Source organism: Salmo salar, chromosome ssa13 (assembly GCF_905237065.1).
Source record: "Salmo salar chromosome ssa13, Ssal_v3.1, whole genome shotgun sequence".
NCBI lineage: Eukaryota > Metazoa > Chordata > Actinopteri > Salmoniformes > Salmonidae > Salmo > Salmo salar.
The window spans coordinates 31,921,005-31,945,044 of record NC_059454.1 but is presented as its reverse complement, the minus strand read 5'-3'; the positions used below and the strand labels follow the sequence as shown (position 1 = coordinate 31,945,044).

At 44.3% G+C, this 24,040-nt stretch overlaps 1 protein-coding gene across 3 annotated transcripts in view; it reads left to right on the top strand.

Moving 5' to 3' along the window:
- Nucleotides 1-910: 910 nt before the first annotated feature.
- LOC106566890 (plexin-A1) overlaps nucleotides 911-24,040 on the top strand; it is a 274,998-nt gene continuing 251,868 nt past the window's right edge. For 2 of the 3 annotated variants that reach the window (XM_014135443.2, XM_014135442.2), the window contains exon 1: nucleotides 911-1,091. The gene's annotated coding sequence lies outside the window, so the exon portion shown is untranslated. Of the gene's footprint in view, nucleotides 1,092-22,338; nucleotides 22,637-24,040 lie in introns of those variants that run through there. The other variant, XM_045693144.1, reaches the window with a different exon arrangement.

Sequence of the window (24,040 nt, the reverse complement as noted above, 5' to 3'; positions counted from 1 at the left end):
AAGCCTGATGTGGAGGTCCTGGGCTGGCGTGGCTACTGGGCTCTGCGGTTGTGAGGCCGGTTAGATGTACTGCCAAATTCTCTAAAATTACGTTAGAGGCAGCTTATGGTAGAGAACTGAACATTCAATTCTCTGGGAACAGCTCTGGTGGACATTCCCGCAGTCAGCATACAAATTGCACAATCCCTCAAAACTTGAGACATCTGTGGCATTGTGTTGTGGGACAAAACTGCACATTTTAGAGTGGCCTTTTATTGTCCACAGCACAAGGTGCACCTGTGTAATGACCCTACTGTTTAATCAGCTTCTTGACATGCCACACCTGTCAGGTGGATGGATCATCTTGGCAAAGGAGAACTCCTCAGTAACAGGGATGTGAACTAATTTGTGCACAAAATTTGAGAGGAATAAGATTTTTGTGTACATGGAACATTTCTGGCCTCTTTTATTTCAGCTCATGATGGAACATGGGACCAACACTTTACATGTTGCGTTTATATTTTTGTTCAGTGTAGATAACATGATAGATAGACTAATTTACCAATCTAAAAATGTTAGCTGACACGGCTAATTGAGGGATGTTCAGTGACTGACAAAACAAGAGAAAAACTGCTGATGCACAACCAAATGTCGGATCTACACCTTGTATTCTACTATTCTAACTCTCAACGGTAAATTGAGACCCAAGTTAAGTCTGGGCCTATTGTGTTGGAATGATTAAACTTCATGAAAAAAATTACCTTCAATCAATCCCTGTTAGGAAAGAAGTCTGACAGACGACGTTGCCCTTATAACAGAGCTGTCACCAAGTCAAATGCAGTGGCCACTACCGATCCCAACGCTGCCACCTACACGCGGTAGGCGGCGACGCGACCAAGCAGACAGCAGCAGCGAGCATTCATTCCGCTCAGAACGAGGCTTTTACTTGCTATTGCGAGCTCCAGACCGCATACCACTCCATTCATGCTGTGAGAAGCTCAAGACTCGGAACGCGGAGCTTTTGGACGAGGATCGTGACAGTCGTGGAAATGCCTTCAAGTTTAATATTTTAACCATGCTGAAGAAAACAAACCCCAAGATCACAATTATTCGTAAGTAGAGCAAAACTTTTCTTCTGCAACTTCACTTATAAGGTGGTTATTACAGTGTCATTTGTAGGGTAGTTTGTGGCTCGATTGAGTGACTGACATTCCTTCTCTCTCTCCCGATGTCTCTTCCCCGGCTGTTTCTATTCCCCGTGTCTTAGTATTAATATAATTCGGATAGGCAACCGAGGACTCAATGAATGCGGTTTGAGGGAATCCTTTTGGTTCAATTAGCCTATCTGCGTTCCCTCAGCCTATTCAGGTTTGGGCAGACCACATTGTTTGGCAAAATAATTGAACGCCCTATTTGATATGATTGGCAAGTTGGTAAAGTAGACCGTTTACGAATGGATATAAGTGTCAAGCAGCCGTGTGTAGGCTACATAGCTGGGGCGTTCTCTCACATGCAGAATGTGTGCAGATCACTGCAGGAGAATGCAAAAGGAGAATAGAAAATTATATTTCGTTTTCAACTCCATAACTTGCACACATAGAGCTTGCCACTGTATCATTGCGTGGAGAAAAATAAAGCCGTAAATGGCAATTTATTGAAGTAATTTCAGAAGCTTTGACATGTCTTGACGCAGCTGTTATATACTATTATTTTAATGTCGCATCAACATGCACTTTAATGTAATCGTATATCTTTTTTTACACAGAATACGTAGGTGACGATTGGTTTGGGGATGACTGTTGGATGCAGCCTATGCATTTCATTTCGATGCCGAGAAAATCGGATAAAAGTGGTATGACTATGCTGGAACGTGTTGGAAGAAGCTCGTATATAACCTCCACTTTAGATTCCGCATTTAGGCGATCGGATTTTACTGCCCACAATGCATAGAAATGTTCAGACATCAGAGTGGCTTTCAGATTTCTCTTGGAGTGTGATTCCTTTCATTTCCGAATTTATCTAGGGGATTAACCATTTTGTTGGTGTCACGCTTTTGTTAGGATTCCCTATTGCAGTGTGTTTAGATTTGTAGCCTACATGCATGCGGTGCGGGCCGTGCTTGTTATTCACACAACCACAGGGTATGCACCATTGGTAGACATATAAGTACTATATGCAAGTAAATTTTTATTAGGCTTTTATGCGTAATCAAACGGTCACTATTTTTATTATGGGGGCCTTATTGGAGAATTTGAGGGCCACTTCATAGACTACCATCCAAGTTTTATTTAGTCTACACATTGGTGTGTGGTCTTGCTACTCATAAATAGTATAATGTGGATGACAAGCTAAGAAGCAATCACTGGATGTGCGAACCTTTTAGGCTATTCTTCCACAATTGTCAATAATTACAAATGGGTCCACTTAATTATATTGATTTAATTTTTGCAGACATCTGTTAGCTTTCAGCGCACTCATCTTGCTATTTGATTTGATAGCCTAGCGATGTAATACAACAGGCATATTTCCCTATTGTAACAATAGTGGGGAAATCTGGTTGATTTAGACCCCTACTTGCGTTATGAATCAACTAACGGTGAGTGATATTGTTTTGAGGGGCGCTCAATGGGGGCTTTGTGTCATGGTTCCCGCGCTCATGTTTGGCTGCCCTAAGGCAATCTTTATTTTGTTTTCCTTTTGCATCTCCGTTTGTGGAGGAAAAATGTCTAGCCATATCAACTGAGACCAAACCGCAATTCATAGGCTGCAGTAGCCTTAGCCATATATGATAAGCAGTGGCGGTTCTAGACCATTTCAACTGGGGGGGCCAAGCTGGGGCCAGTTGTACTGTTAGAGGGGCCAGTTACATTAGACGTTATTGTTGTCATATCGTTTTCTTCACTGCATTGCAGGCATTAGCAGGCAAAAGACCATGTTCATAATCATCATCGTTGCCACTGTCTAATAACAGATGTAAAAAAAAAAGATAGCAAAAATTAGTTATGTAAAAATGATTTCATACTCCACATTTAGGGGGGCCACAAGGGGTCCAAAATTGTTGTCACAGGGGCACCCCCCCCCCATATCATATGGACGCTGGAGTCATTCCTTAGGTGCAGTAGCTTATACTATAAAGGCTCCATACATTTGCCTTATTTTTGCTTTAAATGTGGACTGCGTGTCTGTTAATTTGCTTTTCTCATGCACTCAGTGCAATATGTGCTCAGCATGCATGTCATCTGAAAAGTGTGGGTCACATGGTTCTAGCCACAATAAACACAGTTTATCAGTGGACAGTGGGACAAGCCATGTGCAGGCCAAAATAAGACATTTAAATGAGAGAGGCCATGAATACCCTAGCCCAAAGGCGGCAGATGGCGATATTGAGTCTGGACTCGTGTCCCATGTTGACCGGTTCATACCTAAAACATTCTCCATTCAGGCTGCAAAGGCGTCTGTTTGATCATTAAGTAGATTTAATGGCAAGAAGGCAGAAATGGGTCAAATATGCATACTTTCTTTATGAAAGTCGCTCTGGATAAGAGCGTCTGCTAAATGATGTAAATGTAAATGTAATGAAACACAATTTTCCACCACCATGCTAGTGGCTAATGGCTAGGAATGCTAGTCTCCGATGTTGCATATTGCATTTGGCCAATCAGGTTGCAGCAGTCTGTTGTTTGTGCCTTGATCACACTGACAGCAACATTATGCAAAATGAAACGCAGCATCATCTGGATATGTGTGCAACAAAAGTTCAATATTCACTTTTTTCTACCATTTCTGTCAAGCCGTCTACGTATACAATTTGACGCATACATTTGATAAATCCAACATATGCACCACACAGAACGCACTGCAACTGCCTCTGCAACGCAATGCTGCAAGGCAAACGCAGGGTTCCATTGGAAATGAATGTACTTTTGGTGTACCGAAATGCAATGATGCTGTCGGTGTGATTGAAGTGTTACCCCTGGCTGGACACAGGGTGCAACGTCAGGAAGTATCATTAGCCACTAGCATGGTGGTGGAAAATGGTGTTTCATAAAGAAAGTAAGCATATTTTACAAAACTGTTTCCGCCTTCTCACCATTAATCTAGTTAAGGAGGAAATCGACACCTTTGCAGCCTGAATGGAGAATGTTTTAGATACAAACCGGTCCATGGAGGATACAAGTGCATTGCGGGGTGCATACAATGCGTTTGGACGGTAAGACGAAACCATCAGTACCAGATCAATATCGCCATCTGCCAGCTTTTGGGTCACGAATACCCCACTTAGTATGGAATGCCAGTCACCGTGCATTTCTGTGCACGCCTCGGCGCCTGTAGGCAATTATTTTGTATAAAAAACAATCATAGATGATGTCAAACAGAACAGTATGGTAGAAATAAGTATTTGAATCAGACCCTTATGGCCCTTACCTGCTTGAATGACAGGGAGATATGTTATGTGGAATGATTGTCCCTGACAGCTCCCACCCTAAACAGGCCACTGCCACACCACTTCACTCAGTGCATCTATCTGCGTCTCAAAGTTCCAAACGGTTCCAAATGAACAAAAGGCTATTTTCCCCAGGTGTGTATGGACTACATCCCAGAGTGATAAACCCTATACATCACACTTCTGTGTGTAGGCTTCTCTAGCTACTCAATTAGTGAATCCATGTTGATTCATTGAAATGCTTATTTTTTACCTATTTGAAATGTTTTGTTATTGCAGTAGACCCTATTCATCTCAGTAACAAACTATTCTTTGGTATTTCTGTCCTCTACTTTTTCCTATCTTCTCTTTCAAGGCTCTGGTCTGTCAGGGATAGTGGAGCTTTTATGTCTGAAATGTTTTGAAGCTGGCTCCGCTGTAAAAGGGCACCTAGATCAAAGGGACAGAGATTGAAATAGTTTCTCTTCTACATTTTTCGGGGAAAAATGACAGGTAAAGAAAATGGAGGAGGCAGACGTATTCAATGTGATCAAAATCACAGTCTTTTGTGAAGAACATGGGCTCTAACTCAGTGATTAGTATTCCATTTGATTTTTGCCACAGCAAGTATGCTGTTTGTTTTCTCAAATTCAATTTGAATATCTATTGGACGGCCTGCATGTTTTTGTCAGGAATAAACACAATTTTATCAGCACTTATTCCTCAAATGCTCCTATATGTGTAAATACTGTACGTGTGTTTGGGTTGTTATCCATACAGTACACCTGGCTTGAAGAGGATGGGCCCATTCCACGTTATTGGAATAGTTAACCCCTGGCAGTATTAGTGATGGGGGGGGGGTCGATACAGTTACATATTGGGATATAATTTTTTATGATATTTCATATTGTATCGATATATGTGACTAGATTTTTCCCATTATAGTCTTCTGTACCATTTCCAAGATTGGCTTTTTGTACATTTTATAAAAGTACAGACTCAAAGCTTCAAAACTGTATATTATACACTGCAGTTTGGGGAAACATGGGAAAGTTATGCTTATTTGAAATGTGATAAACTTGTTCCACCTTCTAGACAAGTGCCAGAAAATCCCCTTGAAAGTTTCACACTTGCTAGGGAGCTCTTTTTTGAGTACACCCCTAGCTAACAACTAACAATACAAACAGATTTCTGACTAAATGAGATGTAATGTTAGCTGGTGTTAGAAACCAAGCAACTTATTGAGGCTGCATGCACTCAACCGACACAGTTACAAATAACAACAACTCCATTCAGAATATGTTGGCTCTTGGTCGTTATAGCCTATCCTTCTCCTTTCATTCCATCATTTTAATTCCATCTTCCATTGATTAGATTATCTCCTAACTTTTGCCTATTTGCCTCTTGATGATTTATGATTGGCCAACAACAAGCTACACGCGCGACTCTCGTGAAAAGCAAAGAGCAGCAGCATAAATGATAAAATGTATCTTTCTCTCTCTCTACTGCAGGAGTCACATTCTGATCTGTATGGGTCCTTCCGGATAAGTCCGTTAAAATTACACATACCCGAGACCCGTGACAATCATTTCCGACCCAGACCCGTGATATCATTTAGAATTCTGGATCGGGTCTCGGGTATTCGGGTACAGGTGAAGCCCATCGTCCTCCAGAATGTAGTCCATCACAACATTCTCCCACTGAGCTTTCTCTACAGCGGCAGTTCAATTCAGGAGAGCAATGTTGTTGAGAGGTATAGCAACATGTTTGCAGTTGTCCATTGCTATTATCTTAAAAAATAATCTGCTGTAGTCGCTGATCGGGGAAGACCCCATTATGTGGCATGGCAGACAAATCAGGACCTATCTCACGGCATGACCATCCCCTCCATTATCTCAGCCAATCAAGGCTAGCCAGGAAGAATCCTTACTTTCTCTGTGAGAAATGAACTAGGCTCATACTTTAATTTGTATTCATATTTACAGATCACCTACGAGTTTGTTAGTAAGACACATAACATTTCACATGTTCAAAAGGGCGTTTCTGCAACAACAACAACATAATAACATTTTTAGGAAAATACTTTTTTTGTAATTTTTTTATCCTGTGAATTAGGAGCGTCTGTCTTATGGCTGGCTTGAGAAATTCAGACACATATTGCATTAATATATAGTTTTTTGCTCTAGTTGGCTGTACCTGCACCAAAATAGTATTTTTCCTTCATAGCTTGTTCTCCATCATATTTTTAAATAGGGAGCCAATATGTTTTCAGCACTTTTATTTCCATGACTGATCAAAACTCATTTTCTCATGGCTCTCTCTTGTCCCTCTGCAGCAGACATATGGTGAGCAATATGTTTGAAACAGTGAATCTCAATAAAATCACAGTATCGAATTGCAGTACTTACAGAATCGTGAATATCGTGAGAATCGCAGTACATATTGTATCAGCACCTACAGTAAGGATCGTGGATATTGTATCGTGAGGTCCCTTGCAATTCTCAGCCCTAGTCAGTATCCCTGCCACAGCATGCACGCACCGACACATCACCGACACATTCCTTCACAATTCAAATCAAATCAAATTGTATTTGTCACATGCTTCGTAAACAACAGGTGTAGACTAACAGTGAAATGCTTACTTACGGGCCCGTCCCAAAAATGCTCAGAGAAAAATAGAGAAATAGTAGAACAAATAGAAAAACAATAACACAAGGAATAATCATGGTGGGTTAGGATGATATTTTTAGCCCTGAGCCATGGCCAAAGTTAGACTGGTGTTTTCTCGTCACATAGTTTTGAGACACATCTTCTATTCTGATCCACTGTTTTCGCTGGCTTGCAGCAGAGAGGAGAGGGGAGAAGAGGAGATGGGAGGAAGGGCTTTCCTGGGATGACGAGTCTGACGGTGACAATGATATTGACAGTCTGGGCAGGAGCCTAGGAACTTCTTAGTCTGCATGCATAGCACTCCTCCTGATCAGGACGCTGGCTGGTCCACCTCATTCTGTTGAGTGCTTAGTCAAAGACAAAAGTGACGGTGTGTGTGTGTGTGTGTGTGTGTGTGCCTATGAGCACACGACCCTCTAAGTGTAAGTTATTATTACACTCATCCAATAATTAAAATGACCTTGCAGTGGTTTGGTAACATAGTGCTAGCCTTATCAGGGCTCAGTGTTCTTATCTGGTATAGTATCCTAACTTGCCCTGCTGTTGGCTCTGTATAGCAACACAAAGACTGTTCTGGGTACTGAGGCCTTAAGGCCAGTAGGACACCCTGTTTAGCTCAGGCGCATCGGACCTGGTGGGAAGGAACTCCCCCCCCCTCCGTACTCCAGGACCCATCTCTATTTCAACATCAGCATATCTCTCAGCCCGTAGGTCCAGGCCATCACACACTCTACCATCTGTTGCCTGCTGTCGCCGTGACCTATCACAAGCTTTTGTTACTTTGCTCTACCAGATGTGCTGTTGTAGCATTCTGTGAGAGGAGGCTGTAGAAATGCATGGAGATGAATTCACTCAACACATTTCCCGGCTAATGCGTTTTTTTTCTTCCCCAAATGTGTTTTGAAGAGTCTTTGTTTAGGGATCTCAGCTGAGACTTTGCTCCAGGCAGGTCGGGGTTCCTAATGAGAAACTACCACACTGTGTGTGTGTCTACAGTGCACTGTGTGTGTGTCTACAGTGCACTGTGTGTGTGTGTCTACAGTGCACTGTGTGTGTGTATGTCTACACTTTGTGTGTCTTTTCCCCCACACAACAGTCTGCTATAAATTCCTCTCCATTGTGAAACTAAAGCAGTCAGTAGTTTATTCTTCACAAAATCTCATCATTTTTTCTTATGCGTTGATCGTTTACTACTATTACATGTAGATGATTTCTTGTCATTTTCTCTCTCCTGTCCGATATACTGCATTAAGTCTATTACCAAGCTGCTGCTCTGTGTATCGAGGGATGGTAATAATTCAGCAGGCCAGGGCTGTATGTAAGACTAATAGAGAGTGAATCACAGGAGGAGCCTGGCCCTGGGGACTGGGAAAGCCCAGCCGTACGGACACCACCAGCACAACAAATCAGCTCCCTGTGGGGACAGGACAGGGAGGACAGACCCTGGTTCTGAGGGAGGAGAGGGGAGTGTAGAGGGGGGTGTTCGCACAACCCTGCCCTCTCTTAGCTGGGTTAAGAGACCCTATTTCACCCCCTGCCGGAGCACCTGTGGCTGAAACGGCTCGTGTTTATTTATTTATCGGCACAAGGATTCACATGTAGCAGCAACAACACCCTTCCTTCCCTTCCCTTCCCTTCCCTTCCCTTCCCTTCCCTTCCCTTCCCTTCCCTTCCCTTCCCTTCCCTTCCTTCCCTTCCCTTCCCTTCCCTTCCTTCCCTTCCCTTCCCTTCCCTTCCTTCCTTCCCTTCCCTTCCCTTCCTTCCTTCCCTTCCCTTCCCTTCCTTCCCTCCCCTCCCCCCCTTGTCTGTCTGTCTGTCTGTCTGTCTGTCTGTCTCAGTGCTGAAGAGACTGACATCTGGTGTCATCACAACACTAGAAGTGTGGAGGGATGGTGCCTTCAGAAGGGGGTTGGGCCTGGGAAATGGGGTGAGGGGTAACTTGTTAACCACTCTCACAGCTCTGTGGCCTCTTTGTCAAGGTCTCTATCGGGTAAATCCATTTGAATTCAATCACTTTTTGACAGCACCCCTTTTGAGTTGAACAAAACCTTCCATACATATTTGCCAATTGTAGAAGTGCTCAGAAAGTGACTTTTTGGACCCGAATGGCAAAACATTTAGGAGATAGAGGTGCTCAAAGTTGAAATATTTTGCCTATCCCACCATACTATGAGTCTTTATCACTGCAAAAGATAAACAGTTGAGATTGATATCATTTATAAGCTTACAAAAAAAAATCTCAGGTTTTTTCGCTTTAAAAGTCAATTCACATTTTTCATATTTGCATACGTTGTAGCTTAGAACCTATTTTACATCTGAGGTTTTTGTGTTGTACAAAACAGGCTCTTAAATACAGGGTGGGTGTCATGTTTTGGCTGAAAAATGTACTAAAATGGGAATACAATTGAAATGTAAACATTTAAATGGTAACATAATGATGGTTGGAGGTCCACACATCTTAGAATGTTGACTTGAATGGAATATCTGTTTTTTGAAATTATACTGTCAATCCTCCATAGGAAACCTATTGAAATCATAGAAATATAGATACTAGAATTGACATGACCATTTAAGTTGACATTTGACGGTGGGTGAACTGGCGGCCATCATTGTGGCAGTAATTAGAAAATACAATTCAACTGAAATGTATTTTCCATTGATTGAGAATGGATGTCTCATGTTATGGTGGGGTATGCAAAATGGGTCAACTTTGAGCACCTTTTTCTCCTGAGAGTGGCATATTCTTCAGATATACTACATGTTCTATCCATATTATGTCCATATTGTCTATACATCCCGGACTCCGACATTGCTCGTCCTAATATTTCTATATTTCTTAATTCCGCTACACCCGCAATAACATCTGCTAAATAGGTGTGTGCGACCAAGAACATTTTATTTGATTGATTTGAATGTTTTGGCATTCAGATCCAAACAGTAACTTTCTTACCACTTCTTCCATTGGCAAACATGTATGGAAAGTTTTGTTTAAATCAAAAGAGATGCTGTCAAAAAGTGATGACCCTATCTCCTGTCAAAGCCATTATTTAGGCTCAAATGACATGGGACCAGCTGTGGTTGAGTTCTGGTCCAGATGCGGTCATGTCCTCTGACAGTGTTCTCCACTGACTTTGGACCAGTGGTGTGTGAGGTGAGCTGTGGTTGAGTTCTGGTCCAGATGCGGTCACGTCCTCTGACAGTGTTCTCCACTGACTTTGGACCAGTGGTGTGTGAGGTGAGCTGTGGTTGAGTTCTGGTCCAGCTGTCATGTGTTCTGACCGAGGTCTATACTGACATAGCACCATCAGTTTGGGAGCTGGGGTGTAGTTCTGGGCCTGATGCAGTCCTGTCCTGAGACAGTGGTCTCCACTGAGTGCTGCAGTGCAGACAGAGGAGGGGTGAGGTGCAGGCTGGTGTTCAGTAATCTCCTAATTAATACCCCATTAAAGGATTTGAATGAGCTTATTGATCTCTCTGGGAGGGGAGGGTTATACTACAGACCACTACATGGCAGGGAAAGGATATTTCCCTTCTCCCTTTGTTTAACTCATTATTCATGTCCTTGTCCTGCTCCTCCTGATGTATCACGGTGCAGTCCAAAGCCCCCTGCTCCCTAACGTCACGAGGCCTGAGGCAGTCATAGGGTTTGTAATCCTTGCCTCTCCATGTCAGAGCAGAAGACCTCCTGGTGCCACGCATCTGATGGACACCACGCATCTGATGGACACTACGCATCTGATGGACACCACGCATCTGATGGACACCACGCATCTGATGGACACCACGCATCTGATGGACACTACGCATCTGATGGACACCACGCATCTGATGGACACCACGCATCTGATGGACACCACGCATCTGATGGACACCACGCATCTGATGGACACCACGCATCTGATGGACACCACGCATCTGATAGACATCACGCATCTGATGGACACCACGCATCTGATGGACACCACGCATCTGATGGACACCACGCATCTGATGGACACCACGCATCTGATGGACACCACGCATCTGATAGACATCACGCATCTGATGGACACCACGCATCTGATGGACACCACGCATCTGATGGACACCACGCATCTGATGGACACCACGCATCTGATGGACATCACGCATCGCCAGAAGAATGTGTGGAAAAGTGCACCCCCTCTGTGGGGATTTGAAAGGGTTAAATGAAAGACCAGGATGAAGAGTGGCATTTCTCAGTGTTACCATGCTGGGTGACCTATAACTCACCAGGCCTTCATGGATGAATAGCACTTCTTCAATACCACAGTTCTTTCTGTGTCGCTGAGCAGTGCAGTGCTCTAGTCTAGTAGCTAGCTGGTGTTGCTATGACATACAGGGATGCAGCACTAGCCCAGGCAGTGTTCTGTGTTCCTGTAACCTGTGCTGCTTGGTCATGGTTTGGAGAGAAGCTGGCCAGCGGCGGTGTGGAGGGAGAGGAGGAGGGAGACATGGGCTGAGAAACATGACCCGTTCTGTGGAACATCAGCAGCGTGATTCCTTTAACAGACCTGGTGTGTGCAAACGTTACCCTCTTCTCCCCTCGCCCTCTCTCTGGTGGTCCGAATGGCCTGCTATGGAAATGATTATACTGGCAGCGCATGGAGGAACCTGGCCTGCTGTGGGTCGTGGGCAGGGGTCAGGGTTCACATACCTTCCCCCTGATGAGATTCTATTCACATGTTTCCCTGCTAACTATCACAGTTCAGGGGAGAAGGAGAACAGACCAGCTGTGTGCCTCTGGCTGTCTTGGCATGGGAGTCGCTTTGTGCTTGTGTGTTTATTTACACATGCATTTCAGTTGATCACCTTCTGCCACATTAGACCTCAATCACATTACAGTGGAACTGGGCTGATAATGCTCAGATGTTTTCCCCCGGTTACATTTGAAAAAAATCACAAATTGTTTATTTGTGAAGGAACTAACTGCAATGTTTCTCTAGTATTGTATAGCAGCATGACGATGATGAGAGGAGGACTGTTAGTCATGACAACCCCCCAGCCACAGCCCAAACAGCTGTTAGCCTTACAAATCCCTCCAGTGGTTCTGGGCTCAATGACCACTGGAGCAGAAGCTTTAGCTTTACGTTTAGCAGGGGGCTTAGCACATCACTCACTCCAGGGGATTTTTAGGAAAATGAATCGGTTGATACTGAGACGGCCACAAAGTGAGATTAAGAGACTTCTGTCAATAAATGTACATTTCTCTCTTTGCAATCTTTTGAGCTCTTTTTAGGTATATATTTGTGTTTGTGTGTGTTTCTATGTATATCTTTGTGCATTTGTGTATAACTATCTGTCTGAGAAGCACAGCTTTAGACCCGGGACAGATGTTGTGTGTATGTGTAACTGTGTGTAACTGAGGCGCAGTTGATGAGTAATTTAACAGTGTGATCCCATCTCAAGTTGGGGATGTAGTAATGTTGGTTGTTACATACACAGCTCTGTATCAGCCTGCTAACCCCAGGCCTGATAAGAGAAAGTCTTTGGAGTCACAGCTATGCAGAGCAATGCAGGGTATGATCCACAGCAGGGCAGGCCAAGTCCTCTCACAGGCCCTGCTCTCACGCCCCAATGACCCCCTTTGTATAGTGGCCTTTAGGATGACTGACTGAATGTCCCCAGTCCCAGTCATGGACGATTGATATGTTTTACTGTGGGATGGTAGCTAGTACGACGGATGTTTGGTGTGTGTTTGTGTGCACATATTAGTGGGACTGTTTGCACACAACTCCTGTATAGTCCATATCATTTACATGACTGTGTCTGTGTGTGTGCGTGTGTGTTTGGTTTGGAGTGTTTATCTAGGGTCAATCCTCTCCCAACCGTTGCCAGTTTTGCGGACTCCCCAGCCATTCTTCCCAATTTCCTGTTGAGTTCGTCCGTGGCTGAAAGACTCCAGTGATGAGTGGAGATCCTCTGGGCCGTGAGGAAGAGAGAGCAGGCCAGGAGGAATAGCTCTGGCTCTCTGTGTGTGTCAGGGCCTCCAATACATCCCTATATCATGTCTCAGCCCCCTACTAAGTAACAGAAGGGCGTTCTCATAAACTGTTGCAACCAAAAACGACTGCTGCTGTGTATTTGTGTACAACTAACACGGCAGTATAGAGACTTGGGAATGCTATGTTGGTTTACGTAAAATGTTTCCTGAATGTTTGCTGATTACTGGGGGTGTGTATGTACTACTCCAACTCCCAGACAGAGAGCTGTGGAGAGTTGGGATGCTGGTGGAGCGGGGAAATCACTGTTCTGTTTCTGCATCCCTTCATCTCTCCCCCTAAGTACTCATTCACTGGAGTAGATTCTACTAAATGGCTGTAGTAATGTGGTAGTATAACTGGATCCTACATGTTAAATGAGTGCCAGTACATTAGTGTGGTATAGACCCAGACAGAAGGCTATAATATCCAGGCTTATTTTCCCAAGTGGGCCACGGCTGTTTATATTTCAGAGGTGTGCTGAATTACTTAATTGCTTGATTGGATGAATTGCCTGAATTACCGGCCTTTACCACATACCAGAGGCTACCAACCTGACAGAGATCAACCCCCCTCCTCCACCGCCCCCATCTCACTCCAATAGAGTGTTATTCCCCTAGGGATGGTAGGGGTTACGGGGGTCAGTAAGGAAACAGGTGTGTGCTGTCATCACTTGTATAAAGCGTAATAAGGCGGGGAGCCATGCTAACCCTATTCCCTATTCCCCTGGCTCTGGCCGTGCATGGCTGGAACGCTTTCAGGCCCTAGCCGCACTAATCAGAACCACATCCACAGCCAGACCCAGTTTTCCGGCAGATCACGTGGCTAGAGCTGCCCCGTGCGAGAGAGCCCTGAAGCGTTCCACTATAAACCTCCACATTGGAATCTTCCATTTCTGGAATCTTCAGATGGGTCCACTATGGTCAATCACTGTCACAATAGCACACGAGATGGAAAATGTAGACATTTCAAATCAAACCATGTAGGTAGGTGTAGAGTGACTATACAAAGATATTAAACAACAAGTAGCAGCAGTGTAAAAACAAAGGGGGGGGTCAATGTAAATAGTCCGGGTGGCCATTTGATTAATTGTTCAGCAGTCTTATAGCTTGGGGGTAGAAGCTGTTAAGGAGCCTTTTGGACCTAGACTTGACACTCCGGTACCGCTTGCCATGCGGTAGCAGAGAGAATTTGGGTGACTGGAGTCTTTGACAATTTTCTTCAGACACCACCTAATATATAGATCCTGGATGGCAGGAAGCTTGGCCCCATGTATTGTTGTATTGGGCCATACGCACTACCCTCTGTAGTGCCTTACAGTCACATGCCGGGCAGTTGCCATACCAGGCGGTGATGCAACCGGTCAGGATGCTCTTGATGGTGCAGCTGTCAAACTTTTTGAGGATCTGGGGACCCATGCCAAATCTTTTCAGTCTCCTGAGGGGGAAAAGGTGATGTCGTGCCCTCTTCACGACTGTCTTGGTGTGTTTGGACCATGATAGTTTGTTGGAGATGTGGACACCAAGGAACTTGAAACTCTCGACCCGCTCTACTACAGCCCCGTCGATGTTAATGGGGGCCTGTTCGGCCCACCTTTTCCTGTAGTCCACAATCATATTGCTCACATTGAGGGAGATGTTGTTGTCCTGGCACCACACTGCCAGGTCTCTGACCTCCTCCGTATAGGCTGTCTCATCGTTGTCGGTTATCAGGCCTACCACTGTTGTGTCATCGGCAAACTTAATGATGGTGTTGGAGTCATGCATGGCCATGCAGTCATTGGTGAACATGGATTACAGGTGGAGACTAAACACACACCTGAGGGGCACCGGTGTTGAGGATCAGCAAAGCAGATGTTTTGTTGCCTACACTTACCACCTGGGGGCAGCCTGTCAGGAAGTCCAGATCCAGTTGCAGAGGGAGTTTTTATTTTATTATTATTTTACCTTTATTTAACTAGGCAAGTCAATTTAGAACACATTTTTATTTACAATGACTGCCTACACTGGCCAAACCCGCACAACGCTGGACCAATTGTGTGCCGCCCTATGGGACTCCCAATCACGGCTGGTTGTGATACTGCCTGGATTTGAAACAAGGTGTCTGTAGTGACACCGCAAGCACTGAGATGCAGTTCCTTAGACCGCTGCACCACTTGGGAGCCCAGGGTGCTTAGCTTAGTGATGAGCTTTGTAGGAACTATGTTGTTGAACACTGAGCTGTAGTCAATGAAAAGTATTCTCAAATTGGTGTTCCTTTTGTCCAGGTAGGAAAGGGCAGTGTGGATTGCGAATGAGATTATGTAATCTGTGGATCTGTTGGGGCGGTATGTGATTTGGAGTGGGTCTAGGGTTTCCGGGATGCTGGTGTTGATGTGAGCCATGACCAGCCTTTCAAAGCACTTCATGGCTACTGACATGAGTACTACGGGGCGATAGTCATTTAGTCAAGTTACCTTCGCATTCTTGGGCACAGGGTCTATGGTGGTCTACTTGAAACATGTAGGTATTACAGAGTCGGTCAGGGAGAGGTTGAAAATGTCAGTGAAGATACTTGCCAGTTGGTCCGCGCAAGCTCTGAGTACACGTCCTGGTAATCCGTCTGGCCCCGCGGCCTTGTGAATGTTGACCTCTTTAAAGGTCTTGCTCACATCTGCTATGGAGAGCGTGATCACACAGTCGTCCGGAACAGCTGGTGCTCTCATGCATGGTTCAGTGTTGCTTGGCTCGAAGCGAGCATAAAAGGCATTTAGCTCGTCTGGTAGGCTCGTGTCAATGGGCAGCTTGCGGCTGAGTTTCCCTTCGTAGTCCGTAATAATTTGCAAGCCCTGCCACGTGAAATTGTTAGGTTAGATTACTTGTTAGATATTACTGCATGGTTGGAACTAGAAGCACAAGCATTTCGCTACACTCGCATTAACATCTGCTAACCATGTGTATGTGACAAATAAAACTTGATTTGATTTGACATACGTCGAGCGTCAGAGTCGGTGTAGTAGGATTCAATCTTAGTCCTATATTGACGCTTTGCCTGTTTGATGGTTAGTCTGAGGGCACAGCGGGATTAGTGTCCCGCTCCTTGAATGCGGCAGCTCTAGCTTTTGGCTCGGTGCAGATGTTGCCTGTATTCCATGGCTTCTGGTTGGGATATGTAAGTACGGTCACTGTGGGGACGATGTCGTCGATGCTCTTATTGATGAAGCCGGTGACTGAGGTGGTATACTCCTCAATGCCATTGGATGAATCCCGGAACATATTCCAGTCTGTGCTAGCAAAACAGACCTGTAATGAAGCATCCGCGTCATCTGACCACTTCCGTATTGAGCGAGTCAATGGTACTAACTCCTTCAGTTTTTTGCTTGTAAGCAGGAATCAGGAGGATAGAATTATGGTCAGATTTGCCAAACGGAGGGAGAGGGAGAGCTTTGTATGCGTCTCTGTGTGTGGAGTAAAGGTGGTCTAGAGTTTTTTTTCCTCTGGTTGCACATGTGACATGCTGGTAGAAATGAGGTAAAACGGATTTAAGTTTGCCTGCATTAACCTCCCTGGGCAAGGTGGGACGTTTGCGTATTTTTCTCGTAAAATAGCGATAATATTGCAACCGGGCGACGTTGTATTCATTCAAAGGCTGAAAGAAAAAAATTGAGAATTCACATGAACGCGCATCTCCAGTGTCACTGTTCTCAGCCTGACCACTCACAAAATCTCCTGCTGTTTTTCACCCAGAGACTGGAGAGACGTCATTCCACTTTCTGGCGCCTTCTGAGAGCCAATGGAAGCCTTAGAAAATGTCACGTTACAGCAGAGATGCTGTATTTTCGATAGAAATGCAACTGAAGGAGAACAAATTGTCAGACAGGGCACTTCCTGTATGGAATCTTCTCAGGTTTTGGCCTGCCATATGAGTTCTGTTATACTCACAGACACCATTCAAACAGTTTTAGAAACTTTAGAGTGTTTTCTATCCGAATCTACTAATTATATGCATATTCTCGTTTCTGGGCAAGAGTAGTAACCAGTTTAAATCGGGCACGTTTTTTTTTATCCGGCCGTGCAAATACTGCCCCCTAGCCCCAACAGGTTAAAGTCCCCGGCCACTAGGAGGACCGCTTCTGGATGATCATTTTTATCTTGTTTGCTTATGGATTTATACAGAGAATGGACTTGTGGGTAGAATGGCTTTGTGGCTAGAATGGACTTTTCAAAATGGATGGGTCCTGTTGAATGCCACCCAGCTATTGTTGTGTATTAGTTTAATCTCTTCACAGGTCCTTGGAAAGCAAGCATGGCTAATACCAGGGCACAGAGTCAAAGCTCAGAGGGCAGTGCAGGGGAAAGAGGGAGGGCGAAAGGTGTCAATTTTAATATAAAAATATAAAGTAATATTAGATGTTTTATTGTCACATACACTGGATAGGTGCAGTGAAATGTGTTGTTTTACAGGTTCAGGCAGAGTAGCACAGCTCCTCTGGAGCAAATTAGGGTTAAGTGCCGTGCAAAAGGGCACATTGACAGGTTTGACGGCTCGGGTATTGGAACCAGCGACCTTTCGATTACTGGCCCAACACTCTAAGCACTAGGCTAACTGCCACCCTACTCACATCTGATCAGCCATCTGCACATTAATGAGGGATTTCATTTATATTAAAGATGCAAATGTAGCCTTTAAAGGAGATTGAAATGCTGAGCGGAAGTATGCGTGGCGGGTACTTTATCTGGGTGCTCTGTTCATTAGCCTGCTGTAATTGTGTTAGCACAAACCCAGACGGCAGGAACTGAAATATCCCACTGGAAATGTCACCGGAGCGGCGGGGATGACACGGACGTGTTCACACAGACTGACGCACACACGCTTGCATGCACACGCTCCTGAGTAAGCACACATACACACGGTCACGCACACACACACACACACACACACACACACACACACACACACACACACACACACACACACACACACGATTTATCTAAGTGATTATTCGCCGAGAGACCCTGACCCTGCATTAAAAATGAAAGCCCTCCTTCCAATGGAGTTGGGTGCATCTTGGTGTGGCTGTGCGTGTGTGTGTGTGTGTGCGTGTGTGTGTGTGTGTGTGTGTGTGTGTGTGTGTGTGTGTGTGTGTGTGTGTGTGTGTGTGTGTGTGTGTGTGTGTGTGTGTGTGTGTGTGTGTGTGTCTATCTCTGTGTGTGTGTGTGTGTCTATCTCTGTGTGTGTGTGTGTGTCTATCCCTGTGTGTGTGTGTGTGTGTGTGTGTGTCTATCTCTGTGTGTGTGTGTGTGTGTGTGTGTGTGTGTGTGTGTGTGTGTGTGTGTGTGTGTGTGTGTGTGTGTGTGTGTGTGTGTGTGTCTGCTCACCTCAAGTGGTAGCATTTAATCAAGCATGACACTCATCTCTGAGTTGTTGAGCTAGAACTTGAATCCTAATATCCTGTTTGAATCGTGTGTGACTTTACGATGGATAGGAGAGGCATTATAATCTACGGGAGGAGAGGCAGGGAGACATTCCAGGGAGCCTTGTGATGTGCTAGCCTGGGTACCAGTCTGTTTAGCTAACATTCCACTCCTTGTACTCTGTGACATACTGCATGACACAGATGTTTAGAATGACAAGGAGTGGCAAAGAGTGGAATGATAGCTAAACATACACGTAACCAAGCTAATGATGTGCTATTTCACAGGGAATTGATAAAAACACAACAACAACATTGGCTCGGTGTGGCAAGTTCGCAGGCTACCTTTCTGCATGAATACATCTACAGTTGACTGGTAACCCCTCCTACCCTCAGTGGGTGTCTTCCGTTGTTTCCTCCTCCTCTCCGTGCCTGGGTCTTAAAGGCAGCTACTGGTCGTAACTGATCTGTGCTGCTGTAGCCTGTCAGACAGGTCTACTGTCTCCCTCCCTGTAGCCTGTCAGACAGGTCTACTGTCTCCCTCCCTGTAGCCTGTCAGACAGGTCTACTGTCTCCCTCCCTGTAGCCTGTCAGACAGGTCTACTGTCTCCCTCCCTGTAGCCTGTCAGACAGGTCTACTGTCTCCCTCCCTGTAGCCAGTCAGACAGGTCTACTGTCTCCCTCCCTGTAGCCTGCCAGACAGGTCTACTGACTCCCTCCCTGTAGCCAGTCAGACAGGTCTACTGTCTCCCTCCCTGTAGCCTGCCAGACAGGTCTACTGACTCCCTCCCTGTAGCCTGTCAGGCAGGTCCAACACTTATCATCAAAACAGTTTCATGCTTTTAAAACTCACCTCACTGTGATGATCCATTTTAACAGCAGGTTGAAACAGTGTAAAACATGGTCGTTGTGGATGTTGTTTCAACGAAATGGACAGCAATTTCTAAGGTGATGATTCATTCAAACCAACCATATGCATATTACAGCTTATGCATACGCATAGGCTTATGAACCCAAGCCCGAAATCACAAAACAGAATTCAAATGAGGATTGTGCCATTATGCAATATCTAGTCTATTACAGATGGCAGAGAAACATAAAACAAAAGTGATTTAAGGTGTCTTTGGTACATACATTGGTCTAGCCTATACTCCAACATTAAACACATTTGAGTAATCACCTTTGAGTGTGGACTGTATTATCATGCATACTGGCTGGACTGGTTACCTTATGCTACGCTCTAAAATGTTTATCCATGTGTCTGGGAGAGAACATATAGCCCGAAGCCATGCTGTTGGTTCATTGATCGTGCAGGGCGGTTTACAGTTAGCCTACAATTATTAAATTCGTATTTGATTTTGTTCAGCCTAGTAATAGGGATTTTTTGTATATTTTCCTAATCAATTGGGTGCCACATTCCCATTAGCTATATAGAATATCTCACTACCATGTGTTTCCATCTCCTCCTCTCTCTCTCCTTTATTCCTTTCGCCAGCGCGCAGGGGGGCTGTCAACAGTTCAGTGAAATATGTTGAGAAAACATGTTAATATCGATGTTCCCCAACAGATTTCACCTGGTTTCCCAAATGAAGCACTGGTTAGCTGCAGGAACAAGGTTGGAGCCCCTATGGCATAGAGTTTGGGCAGAATATCCCGTGTCTTGCAGAGAGAGAGAGAGAAAGAGAATGTGGTTGATGTGTGGAGACCTGAATATTCTAAACATGTTTATGGAGACCTGGATATTCTAAACATGTTTATGGAGACCTGGATATTCTAAACATGTTTATGGAGACCTGGATATTCTAAACATGTTTATGGAGACCTGGATATTCTAAACATGTTTATGGAGACCTGGATATTCTAAACATGTTTATGGAGCCCTGTATATTCTAAACATGTTTATGGAGACCTGGATATTCTAAACATGTTTATGGAGACTGGATATTCTAAACATGTTTATGGAGACCTGGATATTCTAAACATTTTTATGGAGACCTGGATATTCTAAACATGTTTATGGAGACCTGGATATTCTAAACATGTTTATGGAGACCTGGATATTCTAAACATGTTTATGGAGACCTGGATATTCTAAACATGTTTATGGAGACCTGGATATTCTAAACGTGTTTATGTTAATTAACGGTCAATTACAGTGAGACCGGCAGTATTTTGCATGACAATAACCGGCTGACAAAATGTCATGACCGCCACAGCCCTACTCATCATGTTCTCTCTCTCTCTGTGTGTGTGTGTGTGTGTGTGTGTGTGTGTGTGTGTGTGTGTGTGTGTGTGTGTGTGTGTGTGTGTGTGTGTGTGTGTGTGTGTGTGTGTGTGTGTGTGTGTGTGTGTGTGTGTGTGTGTGTAAGTATAATGTGTTCTTTGTCCTGTCATCAGACAGCTAGTGCTGGTCAGAGATCAGTTCACTCAGTGTCAAAACACATACATATACACAAACCCATACATCTGCGCACACACACACACACACACACACACACACACACACACACACACACACACACACACACACACACACACACACACACACACACACACACACACACACACACACACACTTAAGTAAATAGGCCAGTGGAGGGAGTATGCACAGAGCATGATGATGCTGTGCAGTAGGAATGTGTGCTGACAGACCTAGAAAAGCAGGAAGCAGTCTGCTGCCCTCACAGGCCCTGTTCTGGGATTTGAAACCGCTCTATTTGACTGTACGCTAAAGAGGACCCTGGAGCTACAATCACTTAAGTATTTTAAGTGCTTCAAAATGCCCTGAAATGCTGGATTTTATCATGGAATTCGCCGTAGATAATCTAAACTGGCTTCAAACTGCAGTGTGGCAATTGTGTTATTTAAGAAAATGAGTAGGTCCTTTTAGGCTTGTACTGCTCGGTCGAGAGGAGGCTCTCAGCCTGTATCAGGGATCGCTTTCCTCTTCTACCAGGGAGAAAGAGAGGGAGAGAAAGAGAGAGAAAGGGAGAGAGAGAAAGAAAGAAAGAGGAAAAGAGAGAGGGTAAAAAGAAAGAGGGAGAGAGAGAAAGGGAGAGAGAGGGTAAAAAGGAGAGGGAGAGAGAGAAAGGGAGAGAGAGAGAGGGGGTAAAAAGGAGAGGGAGAGAGAGAAAGCGAGAGAGAGAAAGGGAGAGAGGGGGAGAGAAAGATGGAGCTAGAGAAAGAAAGAGAGAGGGTAAAAAGGAGAGGGAGAGACAGAAAGGGAGAGAGAGAGAGGGGGTAAAAAGGAGAGGGAGAGAGAGAAAGCGAGAGAGAGAGGGAGCTAGAGAAAGAAAGAGAGAGGGTAAAAAGAAAGAGAGAGAGAGAGAGCACTGCCATACTTCTGACAAATGGAAACTGGATAGATACCCAGCCTTTAGGGAAGAATACGGGCATTTGTCTTAGTTTGGAGTTCAGTCAGTGCAATTGAAACCATGTTTATGAGTGTTGTGGCGCTATAACACCTGCTGTAAAATGAGGTCATTGTCATAAACCTATTAGACGACCCTATAAGATGAGAAGAGAGTGTTGGCACTATCTGTTCTGCGTGAGGGTGGTTGCTTTATGGCTATACCTCACAGACTCACTCTACTCCTTTGTTATTAGGGAACATAACAGTGACATCACATATTTGGGAACAACATTAATGCATGCTGTATGGTGTGGAGGACAGTGTGGGTCAGACAATGCAAGTGTTACACTGTTGGTTTCTAGAATGTTTGATCTATTCTGTCCCCTTCTCAGTGTCTCGTTGGTTGTTTCTAGCCCCTCCTGTTGTTGCAGTGCTGTGCTGCTGTTCTTCCTGCAGTGACATAGCCCACGCACTGGACTCTACCTTTACTGGCAGGTCAGGCGACCGCGGCTTTTAAGAGCCAGGCCAAATAGCCAGGCTAGGCAGTCTCCTTTACAGCAGATTAAAAGGAGCTGGTGATTGTCTTTTATATCTTTCTCCTTGGAGTGCCTTGAGTTTACTATGGCACTGCAATCTTCATGGAGGCACACAGTTTGCTGTGTTTTTAGGAGTGCTTTGCCACCGGTATTAAGGCTAGTAAACGTCAGCTCCAGATGGGCTAGGATACGTCACTTCTAGCATTTGCCCCAGTCCTCTCCAATCCAGCACTCTCAGCATTTATTTGATTGGAGACTTGAAAGAACTGGAAAAGGAGGTCATGGGTGAGTTTGTGTTTGGTCTGTAGTGTTCTGTGTTTGGTATGTAGTGTTCTGTGTTTGGTATGTAGTGTTCTGTGTTTGGTATGTAGTGTTCTGTGTTTGTTCTGTAGTGTTCTGTGTTTGTTCTGTAGTGTTCTGTGTTTGGTATGTAGTGTTCTGTGTTTGGTATGTAGTGTTCTGTAGTGTTCTGTAGTGTTCTGTAGTGTTCTGTGTTTGGTATGTAGTGTTCTGTGTTTGGTATGTAGTGTTCTGTAGTGTTCTGTAGTGTTCTGTAGTGTTCTGTGTTTGTTCTGTAGTGTTCTGTAGTGTTCTGTGTTTGGTATGTAGTGTTCTGTGTTTGGTATGTAGTGTTCTGTGTTTGTTCTGTAGTGTTCTGTGTTTGGTATGTAGTGTTCTGTGTTTGTTCTGTAGTGTTCTGTGTTTGTTCTGTAGTGTTCTGTAGTGTTCTGTGTTTGGTATGTAGTGTTCTGTGTTTGGTATGTAGTGTTCTGTGTTTGGTATGTAGTGTTCTGTGTTTGGTATGTAGTGTTCTGTGTTTGGTATGTAGTGTTCTGTGTTTGGTATGTAGTGTTCTGTGTTTGGTATGTAGTGTTCTGTGTTTGTTCTGTAGTGTTCTGTGTTTGGTATGTAGTGTTCTGTGTTTGGTATGTAGTGTTCTGTGTTTGGTATGTAGTGTTCTGTGTTTGGTCTGTAGTGTTCTGTGTTTGGTATGTAGTGTTCTGTGTTTGGTATGTAGTGTTCTGTGTTTGGTATGTAGTGTTCTGTGTTTGTTCTGTAGTGTTCTGTTTTTGGTATGTAGTGTTCTGTGTTTGGTATGTAGTGTTCTGTGTTTGGTATGTAGTGTTCTGTGTTTGTTCTGTAGTGTTCTGTGTTTGTTCTGTAGTGTTCTGTGTTTTGTTCTGTAGTGTTCTGTTTTTGGTATGTAGTGTTCTGTGTTTGGTATGTAGTGTTCTGTGTTTGGTCTGTAGTGTTCTGTGTTTGGTATGTAGTGTTCTGTGTTTGGTATGTCGTGTTCTGTGTTTGGTATGTAGTGTTCTGTGTTTGTTCTGTAGTGTTCTGTGTTTGGTATGTAGTGTTCTGTGTTTGTTCTGTAGTGTTCTGTGTTTGGTATGTAGTGTTCTGTGTTTGGTATGTAGTGTTCTGTGTTTGTTCTGTAGTGTTCTGTGTTTGTTCTGTAGTGTTCTGTGTTTGTTCTGTAGTGTTCTGTGTTTGGTATGTAGTGTTCTGTGTTTGGTATGTAGTGTTCTGTGTTTGGTCTGTAATGTTCTGTGTTTGGTATGTAGTGTTCTGTGTTTGGTATGTAGTGTTCTGTGTTTGTTCTGTAGTGTTCTGTGTTTGTTCTGTAGTGTTCTGTAGTGTTCTGTTTTTGGTATGTAGTGTTCTGTGTTTGGTATGTAGTGTTCTGTG